The sequence below is a fragment of the Aquarana catesbeiana genome, linkage group LG10, assembly GCF_042186555.1.
Source record: "Aquarana catesbeiana isolate 2022-GZ linkage group LG10, ASM4218655v1, whole genome shotgun sequence".
In the NCBI taxonomy this organism is placed as follows: domain Eukaryota; kingdom Metazoa; phylum Chordata; class Amphibia; order Anura; family Ranidae; genus Aquarana; species Aquarana catesbeiana.
Window position 1 is genome coordinate 119,677,399 of NC_133333.1, and position 12,808 is coordinate 119,690,206.

General features: G+C 41.3%; 1 protein-coding gene across 3 annotated transcripts in view; it reads right to left on the minus strand.

Annotated features, from left to right (window-relative positions):
* NECTIN1 (nectin cell adhesion molecule 1) overlaps positions 1-12,808 on the minus strand; it is a 489,765-nt gene that overhangs the window by 372,726 nt on the left and 104,231 nt on the right. The window lies entirely within an intron of this gene.

The following is a 12,808-nucleotide window of genomic DNA, read 5'->3' on the forward strand; positions in this document are numbered from 1 at the left end:
AAAGTATTCTTTAAGACGTTCCAGCAACTGAGCCATAATCACAGGATCTGTGAGTAATGCGTCATTAAGGCGCCAGGACCTGGCTATATGTGGGAGGCCTAAACATGAGATATGGGTTGATACCAGGTGATGGTCCGACCAGGGGCAAACATGTATGTTGGCTGTAGTAGAATTTACTGTCAGAGAGGGGGTGCCAAAAATATAATCTAGGCGTGAATAACTGTCATGAGGGTGTGAATAGAACGTATATTCCCTAGAGCCGACATTGTGGGCTCTCCAGATATCTATGAGTTGGGAGGATTTCAAGGAATGTTGAAGGGATTTGGGAAAGGCCTTAGATGTTGGACATGTTCGGCTTCTATCAAGTCCTAAGTGGGCTACTAAATTAAAGTCCCCACCGATTAACATATGGGGGGAATGGAACCTATCTAGGGTCTGAAAGAATTCCTTAAAGAATGTAGCCTGTGAGGCGTTTGGGGCATACACTGAAGCCATAGTTAGAAGTTTATTTTGGATGGTGCCCTGAACTATAACGAAACGACTGTTGGGATCTTTATAAATCTTTTGGGCTTGAAACATCACTGAGTTTTTGATAAAAATGGCCGCCCCTCTAGACCTGGACCCACTCGTGGTAAAATAGCTTTGATTAAAAGATTTGTCAAAGTATGATGGGTGATTATCTCTAGAGAAATGAGTCTCCTGGAGCAAGATAACATCTGCACCAAGAGCTTTGTACATTTTGAATGCTTTTCTTCTTTTTTGAGGGGTATTAAACCCTTTAACATTATGGGAAATTATTTTAATACCCATGGCAGTCTATAATGAATCTGCTAGGATCAGTAAGAGGTCCAGGCCGAGAGGGAGCCGCCAAACAGCAACCCGGCCTCTTCAGACGCATGACATAGTTATGACGCACAGTCTTATGGGACTGCGTGTATCTATACTCAGAGTCAGTAGCACATAAATCACATAGAATAAACCAATTGGTGTGAAAAACACCAAAAAAAAACAAGAACATAAAGGTCATAAACATAAAAAAAAAACAGCAAAAAAAGAACAGGAAACCTGAGTACTAGGCCAAAAAATGGCCAAACATAGCTCCGGGGGGTCATGGGGGAAAACATCCCATTGACCCAAAAAAAAATGTCCTTTCGGACCAAAGGGTCCGACACTCTAAGTGATAGTGTTTGTGTCATCCGTGCAGACATAAATTTGTCTGAGGAATTTACCTGTAGAGGATCAACCAGCTCTGACATCACTAACCAGACGGGGAGCCAGTCAGTTCTCATTAAGAAAGAGTGTAGGGACAATCATGCGGATGCAACCGGGAGTCCGTAATGAGCCGGGAGAGTCCAATTTTCTGTAGGCATGATGGGAGATTTTCAAATCTCGATACCTTGGAGGGAGAAAAACAAAGAGAAAAACAAGGGTAGGGGAAAAGATAAACACAAAAAAAAAATAAGGGAGAAAAAAGAGAGAAGAGTGTCTTGTCGTCAGTCACGGTGTTGATCTCGGCGGTCTCTTCTAGTTGGAGGGGTTGCCCAAATTGCTGAGTGACGTGGAGTGGAGGGTAGTCTGGGCAGGGAAGCCGCGTCCAGGAGGCCCAGTTTCACCAATAATTCTTTTCCTTCTATGAGCGTGGTTACAGTGTAAGTTGTGCCATTGTGGGGCACCTGCAGCTTGAAGGGGAAGCCCCATCGGTAGCGAATACTGGCATTTTGAAGAACAGCAGTGACTTCCTTCATCCTCCTGCGTTTATCCAGGGTGGTAGGGGAGATATCCGGGTAGATTTGAATCGGGGTGCCTTCCAGACGAATATTAGGGGTGTTCCGTGAAGCTCTAAGTATTTCCTCCTTGATCAGGAAGTCCTTAAGGCAGAGCACTATGTCCCTTGGTGGTTTCTCTGGGGGAGGGGGAGGGCGTAGGGCCCTATGAATCCTATCACAGGAGAAAGCCGACAGTGGGGAGTCTGGTAAAAGAGATTGGAATATCTTCTGAACCGTGGGTAGTAAATCGGTGACCGATTCGGGCACTCCGCGCACCCTTAGATTGTTGCGGCGGTTCCTGTTATCAAGGTCCTCAATGTGGGCTTGAAGCTGCTGAACCGTTTCAGATAGTGACTCATGCTCCTTCCTTAGGTCAGAATATACCAAGGTGAGCTCATCATGTTTTGTTTCTAGTAAGTCGGTTCTGCTACCCAAGGCCGCAATCTCCAGGGACAGCGTGTTAGTAGATTTGAGGAGCTCTGACTGAAATTTCTGGGCAATCTTGTCATACATTAAGGTTAAGCTCTCATCCAGATCAGCCTTAGTAAGTTGAAACGTGTACTCACTATCTCTCTGGGAGTGCGGTGGTGAGGGAGCTGCTGCAGGAGAATGTGCCTGTGACTGTGTCCTCCGGGCGCCATCTTGGGCCTGCATGCTTCTCTCCTTCTCTCTCAACAAATAAGTCGTTAAGGATCTTTGGGCCGGTTTTTCACGGCGATTTCTGGTGCCCGTCATGCGCTGAGTGTTCCGCCGGGGGTGCGGGGATAGGTTGGGTGGATAACGTGCGTTGATAGCCCCAGGGAAGTGCCGTTAGTCTCCGCGGCTCACGGAGCTCTCAGCCCTTGCTTCCTCCTCGGTTCGCGCCGCGCATGCGCCCCCCGAGGTTATTTATTTTTATATAACAAATGTCCAAAATTATAATTTTTTTTGCCCAAAGTTCAGCTTTAAGAAAAAGTACATCATTATATTTCCACTAAAAAAGGTTACTCAAGCTTAGTCCTATAAATGCCTGCTAAAGTTTGCTAGGTACCGGTACTGTAATTGAAGGGAACTTGGAAGTTGTTGGAAAATGGTTAAATGTCTCCATTTGTAGAAGCCGACCAAGCCTGACACTCTTCAGTCTGCCATTTAAAAACGTAGATATAAAAATGCCTTTGTGTGCTTAACTGGATACAAATACATGTTAGGAAAATGTACAATATCAAAGTTTTCGATGAGCCCTGTTGGCTCTGTTATAAGGAGAAAGAAGCTACATCAAATCAACCAGACTGCCTAGAAAAAATCCTCCCCCAGAACTCACCACATAAAGAAGGTATTTGTATGGGAAGCCATAGACAGGTCAACAACCACTTTAAAGGCAATACAAAGAAAAGTAACTGGCTTGTATAGGAGGGTGGCACAAAAGAAGTCATTAATCAAAAAAAAAAAAAAAAAAAACACATAAAAGCACGTATGGTCTTTGTTAAAAATGACAAAACGGATCCGGATGCAATGTGGAAACAAGTTTTATACAATGAAAATAGAGGCTTTTTGGTAAAACGTAATCACAGTCACTGTTGATCAAACATCATCATACTTCTAATCAGATATGGTAGCGGTTGCAGTTTGCCATGGCACTGCTTGTCATCAGCAGGAACAAAGAATGGGGTTAAAACAGAAAGAAGAATGGATGAACAAAAGAAAACAAAGAAAACTTTCAGACTGCCAAAAAACGAAAGCTTGGGTGAAAGTTCACCATGACGAGATGATGCAATGTCTTTTCCTTGTGAGAATTTAGCATACACAGCGTGGAGAGAGGTTATGTTTATCCCCATATGTCCAATTTAATGCCCGGGTGTTTTGTTTTGGAGGTATAGAACTTTATGTTAATAACAGGGAAGCACAAGGCCCTATATAAACTCTCTATAGTGACCATACATGCTTTGATTCTATTATCTCATTGATGTGCAAAAACAATCAAATCAGCAAACAATTAAATAGTCATAACTTCCCTTATGATCGATTTAGACTCTATTTAGATCACACTCAAACAAAAAGTCATTTGGCAAGGGCAGAAAATTGCTCATCATTTTGCATTGATCAGCAGCACTGAGATACTTTGTTCATTAATATAATTGTACTTTGATTGATCAGATTACGAGAGTACATGGCGAAAACAGAAATGCGATTGATCTTAACCATCTATCCGATCTCATCCGATCTATAGAAAATCTTTTCCAGTGTGTGGCACATCCATCAAATGGGTTATCAACTATAGATCGATTATTCCTATCGAAGAGGTTGATCAAAAAATAATTCAATCATTTATTGAAGCATTTACGGCCACCATTCTGCTCATACATTTACATTATACTCTTGCAATTATCAGGATAATGGAAAATTATTACGAAATTATCGCCAAAACCCTTACATAGATCACTTTTTTGACAGCAACGTAGATTAATAGAAATCACCCAGGGTCTCAAATCACCCAAAAGGGGAAGTTGCAATGTTCCTCCTCCTCCTCCCCCCGTAATATTTTTCTTGGGGGGGGGGGGGGAGATTATGGTTTTGATAGGTACCTGCTCCCATTTTCATTCAGATCACCTAAGAAATTATCGTCACAGGCCCCAGAAGACTGCAGGACCATTCACAAAGCACAACACAGCTCGTGTATGACGCAGCCACAGCCAGCTGCCCACAGTTAAGATGGCCGCAGACCTATAGACAAAAAAACGTCTTGGGTGAGCACAGCTCTGGATCCTGGGACAGGGGAGTGTCTGTTTTTTAAAAGTCAGTAGCTACAGTTTTTGTAGCTGCTGACTCTTAATTGTCAGAAATATGCTTGGAGCTTCTCTTTAAAGCGGAGCTCCAGCCCCCCACCCCCCCTCCCAAAAATTCAAAGTCAGCAGCTACAAATACTGTAGCTACTGACTTTTAATATTAGGACACTTGTCCAGGGATCCTGCGATGTTGGCACCCCAGCCAATTTTTCAATCAGCTCTTGGGTGCTGCCGCTGCCATTCTTTGTAAGGGAAACTGGCAGTGAAGCCTTGCAGCTTCACAGCTGGCTCCCTACTGCACATGTGCGAAGCTGCTGAGCTTTCTGAATGGCCTGTGCTGGGGGAAGGAGGAGGGAGGGGGAACCTTCAGGGGACTTCGCCGCGGCAAAGTCCCCCAGAAGTGGGCGTGGATACCTGTCAAAAACAAGTATTCGCTCCTCTCCCCCAAAAACTTCCCCTTTTGGGTGGAGCTCCGCTTTAAAGCGGGGTTCCACCCAAATTTTGAACATTATCTCTATGCATTCTCTTCCTTGCCTAGATGCTGACATGCTGTGTAAAAAAATTTAAATCGCCGTAATTACCTTTTTTTTTTCTAATCTTCTTAGCACTTCCTGGTTTTCCTCCCATGGGAGTAGGCGTGTTTCTAGCCTCTCCCAGACCTCCCCTGGGAGCTAGTCTCAGGCTTCCCAGCATGCATTGTGCAACAGCGTCATCACAACATCTCGGTGAATGCTGGGAGCACAGCATTCACCGCATCCAGGAAATACATGCTTGTGGGCTTCAAATGCCCACAATGAAGATGGAAACCGCCTTCATTGAATTTTATAAGTTATTCTTTACAACGAAATCGGACACAGGTGGGCTTATTACACAGAACATGTGAGTAGATAATCATGAGAAGAAAAGTTTGTGAATGAACTTTAAAAAAAAAAAAAAAACGATAGATAGGTGGACCCCCGCTTTAAGTGAGAAAACATAATTTTGCTTTGATAAGTCAGTTTCAGCACCCTGCTCTGTCATCTAAATGGCTCCATCTTCTCTTGTTCAACCTATAAGCTGAATGAGAGAAAATCAATAGAATCCCCTGTTTACACTAACAATGTGGATGGAGGGATCTCCACTTCCGGCTACTGTGTTCACCAAAGCAAAAAACATTCAAGAGGCACTGGGACTTTATCGTGACTTCATACAAAGCAGTGAAAGGGCAACAACATTCAGAGAGCTACCTGGCTCAGGTTAGGCTGTTTACAGCAGACAGCACATAGAAAAATATGCACCAATGAAAGTAGCACCAGACCTAATGATGAGTCCAAAAAAAAAAAAAAGTGATTCATTTACATTTTATTTTAAAAAAAGTATTTTTTGTGTAAACCAACAAAATAGTCTGGCCCTCCTTCCATGCATCTGATAGGATGCAGTCACTTTTCACCAAAAATTCTTCACCCAGCTTAGTTGAGTTTTAAATGTAATTTTTGTTGAGCCGTGTGGTACTTACTAGGGATGTGCAAGATCATTAAGCTAATCATTTCATTTCGTCATATTCATTATGCTGGAATGATTCGTTTTCAGAATTTGTTTTGTATATTCGGATTCGTTTTGTATATTCGGATTCGTTCCATATATTCGTTGTTCCGAAATTAATTCACATATCGAAAGATTAGCTATATTATCTTTAACATTTGTTATTTTGGGAGATTACTTATGCACTCTGGGTTGGATGGAGGTGGAGCCATCAGAATCTACGAATTATAAAATAAAGAATGGAATGAAATTACCGTAATTTCGGACACATTCGTTATGTTATGATTCACAGATTCCGACAGATCCACCTCCATTCAACACAAACACAATAAGCAGGAATCATCATCTTATTTCACTTTTATATCTTACTGTATTTATTGCAATATGTTTCCATTTCACATGTAGTGCATTTTTTATAATAAAGATAAATGTTAATGTAAAAAATAAATGGATCTGAATCAATTTGGATCATTCGTTATGTCGTTATGCTATTTCAGATGCTTCAAACATTAACATAAGGCCCAAACCATCGCATCATGTCATCCAAATGAAACAAATGTATACATATGAATTAGTTGTTTTGTTCTAATTTATTTCGGATTCATTGAAATTTCTTACTATTGTGATTTGAAGATTCGTATGCATTTGAATCTCCAAACAATGAAAATTTAATCCGAATTTCGATTCGTAAGGAAACAAATTACACATGTCTAGTGCTTACAGGTTCACCCAAGGCTCGAACTTGGGCCAATTCAGCAGGAATCAGATGAAATTTGAGCCATGAATGGAGGCCTTTACTTTTATCATAACGGATAAAAGGATAATTATCAACAGACGAGATCTTCTGTTGCCTGTTTTGTGCTCCTCAAGGAGTAACCCTTAAGAATGCAGGTATGTACCCTGCTATGCAGTTGTTTCTTCAAGAGGGTGGTCAGACGGTACCTGCATATGAAACAGCCCTCTCAAGCCTACGGTCCTAGCAAGCTTGGCACATACACATATATAGAGTCTTCAGCATCAATGTTACAAGAGCATACCCCGGGGGGCAGTCAGATGGTGCCTGCATTATTTAATACCCTCCGAAGTCTTTCGGGCAACCTAAAAATATGAATCTACGTTAAAGATTCTAAGGTGAGCTTTCTTTAAAGAAAAACGATTTGGTTATGCGTTTGTTTCCTTCTACCAGCGCAATCATGAATACTGCTGCCAAATAAATCTGGTAATTGATGTAGAAATACACAAAATACAATTCAGACATTCTTCCAATTCATACAAAATGTATGAGCAGCTAGCACTGGGTGTTACTAACACGTGTATTTAAAGATCACTCACAAAAATTATTCATGGTTTTATTTATGTTTTAAATATTGTTAAACGCAAGCAGACTGGATAATCCAGTTCCACCTCTGAAGGTAAAAGGGGGAGGGGTGGGAGCGTTCTCGCAAACAGAGTGACATGTGGGAACTGGAAGGAAACAGAATAGCTGCTGTTTAAGGTGATGTTACAAGATGCTTTCAGTACATTACTCACTCCCATGAATTTATACAGTCATGTACACTTCTAGATTGATAAGATGATCTGCAGACTGCTCGGAAAACCTCTGTAGGTGTTGGCAGGTGAGCTAGTCTACAGCTTGTGTGACTAAGAGAATAGATGACCAAAGAGAGCACACAATGAACAGGATGTGAACAGGTATTGGCAGGTATTTCGGCGGATGATTACTAAACACCTACGACCTCACCTATTTCATTGTAACTGAGAAAGTACAAAAAAAAAAGTTAATCATCAATGTAAAAGAAAATCATAATTAAATGGGAACTTTCTATATCGGTCAGTAAGCACCCTTTTCATTGTAGTACTCAACCACAGTGTAAACACTTCAGGCTTTGTCATTGTGCCAGTATAATCTATCGGGAAGAGAATTAGAGAAACAACACAGAAGTTAAGTCTGGTGACCACGGCTGGCAATACGTAGACAGAGGTCCCCATGAGAAGATGTGTGCCCACCAATAGTTGCAACAGGACCCATCACTCTTTTTCATACGAATTGTTGTATAGGTAATACAAGGAAACAAGGGAATGTTTGACCAGGTCACTCCATGAGCAAAAATAATGTTTTTTCTTTCGTTTTTACCGATTTGTAGGGGTATCTCTTATTCGAGATTCTCAATGAGATGTAGGCGCAGACAGGACACATGGGCAATATGTGGTTTGGGGAGATATCTGCCATACTTGAGTGAATCCCAACAAGAGCTAGGACCCACCAGGATTTTCTCCTGATCCTGACAACAGCATACATACTCTACTTCAGATCCATCTTCTTTTTTTCCACAAAAAAGAGGGATCAGTATGGACACTCACATGCAGGAAGCCTTTCCAACCATCCCAGTGTCCATTATACTCTCCAGCAATGAAAAAAGGAACTAAGATTTCTTTAGACTTAGGCCTCGCTCACATCTTATGATTTTGGATCACTGCAGAATGTGCAACAAGATTTTGGGTGTCATTATTCTTTAATGGCAACCCAAACACCATGCAATTCTGCTGTGATTGTCGCACAGCAATTGTAGCAAACCGCACCTTCAAAAATCAAGTGAAGCTCGTAACCCAAAAAAGGAGCAGGAGCCTCTTTTCAGAATGACAAACGCTCATAGGGCAGCCCATGTAAGTGATTAAGCTGACCCTATGCAACACACAAAATTGTATGAGAATTGCTCTTTGAAAATCGTGTAGCTATGCGATATGTGAATAGGGCCTTTAAGCTGAAGTTTCATCTGCTTGCATTTTTTTTCTTGACCAATCCCCCCCCCCCCAATCAACATACAAATTAAATTCTTAAAGGATAGAGTAGAGAAGGGTTATATCATCTGTCAGGTTTTTTTTCCCCTTCACTTTCTGTCCCATAGCCAAAATAGGAAGTGAGAGGAGACCCCTCCAAAGTGAGGGAATCCCAGTGTGTCACCAGGGTCACTAGAACTAGTGTCCCCATTTAAAGATTTGTGTTCTGATGTCAACTCAAAATTTGGGATTTTCTTTTACTTTCACTTCCAAACAACAAATAGAGAGGGTGAATCTCCCTAATGGGAGTACAGACATCATTAAAACTGACAGGTGTTCTAATCCCTCTCCACTCTATCCAAAACTAAAGAAAAAAAAGTATTAATATTACTTAAATAAAATCGGCTTTCATTACATGCCTTATTTTAGATTTGGTGACATCATCACTGAGTCTCTGTACTTCTCTCTGTAATCCATAGTAGAAGCAAGCAGGGTGCTTCCTGAAAACAGCAGCCTGTCTCAGTATTCTTCTACAAAGCCCTCAGCCCTGATGGAAGCAGTGGCTAGCTCTTGGGAGGAAATTAGCAAATATCAGGACTGATAACTGCAAGGCAACTGCAACTGCATCCAGACTTGCAGAGGTAATGCCCATATATGATGAGCACCTGTGATTAAAAGAACTGAAATCCGATGAATGAAAGGGGGGAGCCATGCCAAAAATCCAGCAGGCTGGCTGTACTGAAGTCCATCAATGGATAGATTTCAGTACAACCAGACTGCCCATAAATGGATCGAATCTCAGCCATTCCCGCTGAACCAGTCGAGATTTGAACCACGTATGGCTGGCTTAAAGTGATTATAAAGAAAAAAAATAAAATAACAAACATCTCCATACTTACCTGCTCTGTGCCATGGAATTGCACAGAGCAGCCCCAAACCTCCTCTTCTGGGGTCCCCCTGTCGGCATTCCTGGCCCCTCCTCTCTGCCCAAGCTGCTTCCCATGGGGGCACTTGTATGTGCTCACTCTCGAGCCCCGCCCCCTCATCACTGGCTTTGATTGACAGCCGATGAAGCTAATTGCTCTCATTGCCCCAGCAAAGCCAGTGAGACCCGAAAGTGAGGGGAGAGAAGAGCTGCAGATGCGCACAGCGATGGATCGAATGAAGGCTCAGGGAAGTAAAAGGGGGGGGGGGGCTCTGCAGTTTTTCGGGTCTCATAACAGACGGAGGGGAGACATCTGACAGGTAAAGATACATGCAGGAGGTGTGTATATCCTTATAGATAACCACGATGGCAGTAGTTTAGAAAGGATGAGAGTGGTTTACATCCACTTTAATGCTGATGAGGAAAGATAAATGATGGAAGCAAGGTGGGCTCTATCAGACTTGCTGAGCTTCTCTCACAGTGTGCAGTGGAATCAGAATAAGCTATTTCAGTATAGGAGAGCAGCCAGTACAGCTGTGCAAGACGGAAGTAAAGACTGGACTTCAGCTTTAAAGTGAACCCTCAATGTATAGTCAAAGCAGAATAAACAACACTGCTACCAATATGCAAATTCTGACTTCTTGCTAAAACTCAGGCAGCTAAATCCTTAGCTCTACCTGTAACCAATTGTTATATGTATACAGAAATCCGACTGTCCTTGATGCACAGCTGTTATCGGTAATGTGGCTTTGCCTTTCCTATGTTGTGTGGGTGGCAATGATTGGCCAACAGAGAATATATGGGTCTCAGAGCACAGACTGGAGCACAGTTTGTATTCACTGACTGTGAACTAGTAAGTTGTTTTGAAGTTGAATAGTTCCCTTTGGCAGTACATTCTGTAAACATTGGCAAGGAAAAGAGTTGCTTTAAAAATGTGTACGCCTGATTCAACCGCCCTGAGAACACTGCAGAACACATCGTTACCTTGACTGCTGACTTATGTGCATGGGGAATGATAAGTCAACTAACCTGGCCAATCTAGTCAGAGTTTAGCATGCGATCCTAAATATGAGACCATATGTATATTGCTTATAATTACACATGGCACTTTGCACTCATATAACCATAATAGTCAAAAATTCATAGAAAAATGTCTATAGATATATATATATATACACACACACATATATATATATATATTCATTCTTTCTGTAGACTATAACATCAAAGAATAATGAAAGAAAAACAAAATGAATGGTAATTATAACAAAGTTTATAAGCCATCCACAAAAGCTTATGCCTAGGATTGCTATCAAAAGTTCATACACCAAAGAAGATACCAAGGTCCACACCTTGTTTTATTAAATAATAAATGCAATAGTGTGAACATACACCTTCTCCATACAATTGATCTTCCAAATCTTATACTTATATTCCCAACAATGGTGGAATCTTGTCAAAGATGGCATTAATAAAACTGCATGCCTTATATGTCCTCAAATTGACTATTAGGGCTCGTGTACATTACAGCTTCTAAATTTGAGTTTAGGAGCTGTTGGCGTTTTTTTTTTTCCACAGCTCTTAAACTCAACTCCATAAAAGCCTATGTGTCCATGTACACAGAAGCTTTTACAAGAGTTTAGAAGCTGCTGCGGTTAGGTGAGGTTCAACCTCAATCAACCTCCCTCAACTGAACGTGGAAGAATCGCTTTCAGAATAGGAACGTTTTTATTGCGGCACAATTTTGCCACATTTTGCGATTTTCCTCGGCCTGCGGTCAACATAGTCTGTGTATACATGAACCCTTACTGTATCAAGACACTGGAACCATTCAGTTATAAAAGTTATTGAATGCTCATCTTCAAACATTAATCAATAGTCAACAGTTTGAAAGACAGAGCCTCACAATGCTAGGGAACACTTGCATGTAAATGAAAACTCTAAAAGGTGGTTGAAAGTGTACAGAGATATGGATTTTGGTCATCTTAGACTAGCTATTCTTCTAGAAACACCCAAATGTAACAAGAATTCATCTGAATAATATCTGGAGTATCCTCAAAGGCGATCTAGGAGTGATGCATGCATAACTTCTATGGGTCAAATCTTCCTACCTGCAACATATGTATGTCAGACATACATTGTCTATACCCATCTTCTGGTCAAACACTGGTGGATCATATGCCAATCGTAGCTATTACAGATCATACATTGCAGCATTCACTTATATATTACCCAGGTAACAAATAGGGGATAGAAGAATGATTCATCCATTTAGTGATCCTTTACTTGCAAATCTGAGGAAGTAATATGGATGAATGATCCGGAGGGAAAGACATGGATGGAAACTCAGAAATATTTCAAAAAGACATAAAAAAATCAAAACCAAAAAAGAAAAAAAAAAATCAGGAGAGTCCATTTACGTCTAGTAGCCAATGCCATACCACATAATGTGATGCGTTTCACTGCAAAATGTATTCATTGAGAAAGTCACCATACACCAGTCACAATTGTATTGCGTGAGGCTAATTCTGCATTGGTGTATGCTGTAATTGAGACTGCTGTGCCTGGATTGTTGCGCTGTGCCTCTGGACTTATCCCTTCTTCTGCCCTATTGCCACCCTGTGATTTGCTACCTGATCCCCCACCATGCTGCTCTGTGGACTTCCCCTTGTAACACTTCTTGCTTGTTGACCACCCCCCCTTTAAAAATGAACCAGGAGCGCTAGAAACACTCTCCATCTACATGTGTGTTCTGGTCTGCCCACACCTGGGTCACAATTAGCTTTAAAAGTAGCAATGGCTTTTGACATGTTGGCATGTTAAATTAACATCAGATTTAAGATTCATTGTTACAATAATGATTTTTTAAATGTATAGTTAGCCAAGAATCAAAACTTTGGTTATCAAAGAAGTAAGCCTGAATGATAGAATATGTGCGCTTTAAAAAGTATTTTTGTTAAAACAATAATCGTAGCCGATGGGAATACCTGTAAAGATGAATTGCAGTAAAAATCAGAGCAGGCTTCAAGAACCAGAGCCTCTTCCTGCAACTGATT